This window comes from Pteropus vampyrus, unplaced genomic scaffold, assembly GCF_000151845.1.
Source record: "Pteropus vampyrus isolate Shadow unplaced genomic scaffold, Pvam_2.0 Scaffold44, whole genome shotgun sequence".
NCBI lineage: Eukaryota > Metazoa > Chordata > Mammalia > Chiroptera > Pteropodidae > Pteropus > Pteropus vampyrus.
In genome coordinates, this window is record NW_011888825.1 from 6,655,686 (window position 1) to 6,659,328 (window position 3,643).

Genomic DNA, 3,643 nt, shown 5'->3' on the forward strand with positions numbered 1-3,643 from the left:
AACTCAGTAACAACAATCAAGAAATGGGCAGAGGACCTGAACAGACATTTCTCCCTAGAGGACATACAAATGGCCAACAAATATTTGAAAAGATGCTCAACATCGCTAGCTATTAGGGAAATGCAAATCAAAACCACAATGAGATACCATCTCACATCTGTTAGAATAGCTATAATCAAGAGGACAAGTAATAGCAAATGCTGGAGAGTATGCGGAGAAAAAGGAACCCTCATACACTACTGGTGGAACTACAAATTGGTACAGCCACTATGGAAAACAGCACGAAGCTTTCTCATATAACTAAGAATTGATCTACCATATGATCCAGCAATCCCTCTACTGGATATTTACCCCAAAAACTTAAAAACCCATATCCAAAAAGATATTTGCACACTGATGTTCATAGCCTTATTCACAGTGGCCAGGACATGGAAGCAACTGAAGTGTCCTACGATATATGATTGGCTATAGAAGCTGTGTTACATATATACAATGAAATATTATTCGGCCATAAGAAGAGATGAAATATTGCCATTTGCAACAACATGGATGACCTCGAGATAATCATTCTAAGCAAAATAGGCCAGATAGAAAGTTGAAAATCATATGATATCACTTATATGTGGGATATAAACCTAAAAGCAACAAATGAACAGGACAAACAAACAGAGACTCATGGACATGGACTATAGACTAGTGGTTACCAGAGGGTAAGGTTGAGGGATGAGGAGGAGGTAGACAGGGTATAGGGGGTCAAACATAGGGGATAGGGGAAGGGCGAAGTGGGTAAAGGAGATCAAATATATGGTAGCTGAAAGAAACCAGACTTTGAGTGGTAAACACACTATAGAATACACAGATATTAAATTATAATGTATACCTGAATATTATATAATCGTATTAACGAATGTTACCCCAATAAACTTAATTTTAAAATTTTTTTTAAAAGAGAGTAAAGCTCTGCAATATTAAGAATGTTTATTTCTGGGTTATGATATTATGGAATATTATTACTTATTTTCTGCAATACATATTTATTATTATAATAATCAGAAAAAATATATTTTTTAAAAATTCTCATTCACCCCACTCCCTCCATCTGGGAATGATTTGTTATTTATTCCCTTGTACTATTAGCTCAGAAAAATAAAACATTTACAACTCAGTTATTGTGCTATTCCTGTCTCCAGGCAGATCAAGCCTCAACTTAAATTGACAATGACTTTGTAGGTATAAAATATCACCAACATCCTCTGTGAGGAGACCAAAATTTTTTAAAGAATGTCTGAGATAGAGAGCTGGGGAGAAGCATTTGGGTGCAGTAATCATCCATTAATTGATTGCTAGTTGGAACAAGTGTGCCAAGAGCAGCTCTGATGCCATCATGGGAATGTGGACAAGGGATAAAAAAAATGGTTACATCAGCCTACAGCCCGCATGTCAATCCAGGAAGAAATTTCCAACAGAGGTTTGTGTATGTCAAGGGAAGAATGATCACTTAAGGATTTTTTTAAATGGATAACTATTCTATCCATTTTTTGAAAATGAAAGTAGTCTTTGGACAGTTTCTTTCTGAATGAAATGAAAACAAAAGTGGCAGATGGGTCCAACTGGATCTCAGAGGGCAAAGTGTCACCATAAGATCTTCATCAATTTGCTATTCATGTTTAGTCACAAGCCTTCCATCAACCAATCAGGAATGTCATCTGTTAGTAAAGTTGTTAAACCTCCTTGGTCTCCGTGGGTGACAGCCAAGTATCTGCCTTTCTCTATAAACATTAAATCACTCTCACTACAGAAAGGTGAGGGAGAGAATACCCACAATACTACAGAAAAATCTGAACAATAATTACTTTATTTTAGAGATGACATTGAGAACACCACAAATTCCAGTTAGTAACACATGGAGATTTATTTTTATGAGTTTTAAGGCTGAGGAATTATTTATAGGGCAACTCCTGAGACAAAGTAATAACTCACCATGGATCATGGGCTTGTGTTTATGTTCTGAAGCCTTAAGAATAAAATATTCATCTTTTATTATATTTGTGGCTATGAAATGAATGCTAAAAGTTAGCAATCAGTAGAAAGTCCGTAAAACTATTCCACAGGCTTGCCAGTTCCAAAATTAATATTCTACCTGTGCACCTCAAGCTTCTCGGATTCTTCTATCTTAACTTTTCAGCATTGGTATACCTTGTATCACCTAGCTGAAAACATAATTTTGTATTTGATGAAAAAGAATGTGGTCCCTCCAGTAGTTAACTTAGTACCACTGACCATTGCAGCAAAACAGAGTGATGAAGCATGCCTCATCAGTAAATTAGGCTTGCCGGCAATCAGTAATCCACAGTTAGTCATGCTGAGATGGTGTTTGACTATGACTTAGGAATCTCCGCTACAGACAAAGACAAATGCATTTATCATTTGTCAGTGCTTTGGTCTCCAAACTCTTGCTATCTCCAGACATATGTATCTCCTAAAGTATGGTTGTGATGCTTGACAATTTAATTTATCCAGTAGTCTTCAGACCACTCAAGTTTTCTCAGAGTTTTCACAAATATATTTCACAAATATAATTGTCAGATTATGGTTTCCTCCAAACCCTCTCATGTTCCCAATAATTATTATTTTCATAAAGGTTGCACAGTGACTGTATTGCATGGGCAGCTCCTCTTGGCTAATGTTCTAGGAGCTATATCACTTCACTTTCATGTTATTGATTATTTTTAAATGTGCATTTCTAACTCCTGTTATTGGGTTGCATTATATTCTCAATCCACAAAAACTGGAAAAAGTAATAAAAGCAATGATTATAAAAGCAATGATGAACACCATAAGAAGTGCCATTACTGTAGGGAGCTAAAGCTCCCCAAATTCAAAAGAGTGCATAGATTATCTCGGGAGGTCTGCTTGCATAAAAAAGAAAAGGCTGGTTCTGTGGAATTCCAGGAAGAAGAAGATTAAGTATAGACAAAGGGAGTGTCAAAGGGAGTGTCGAAGGGAGTGTCAAAGGAAGTGTCGATTGTACCTCGATCTTCAGGATGTTACTTTAATTATGTTATCTTGGGATACACAAAGGAACAGCTTATGTATAAAAAGAAGGATAAGAAATAAACTCGGAGAGACAGTTGTGAGATCTGTTCTCCCTCCTGCACCCTGTCTGTCTTCTCTTTTTTCTCAGTCCCCGCTCCCCCATTCAGGTATCCGGTTTGACTTGGTCGGCTGGTTTCCGACACATTACCCTACATTTTGAGATTACTTGAGTCGCATAAAAGAATTATTTTTACTTCCAAGTCTGGATTTCAAATACTGTCTCAGACTGGGAGACTTGCTTTCCTTCCTCTCAACATGGGCAGCTACATTTACAGTTTGAGGTTCCAAATACGCCTGCCCAGAGCTCAGAAAGTAACCTCTTAGCCCTGATCATAGTAGACCTGTTTGCACTTTCATGTTTTATACCAAGACCTCATCCAATACAAAAGCTGTGGACTCCCCACTGAGGAGAAAAAAAGCATGCATCTGTGGTATAAATGTGGTTTTGTGCAAGCAGAGTAAGACATTTGTATGGGTAGGCTGCAAATCAAACTAATAGCAATTAACTCTAAGGAGTGAGACTTGAAGACAGTGGTGTGAAAAGAGC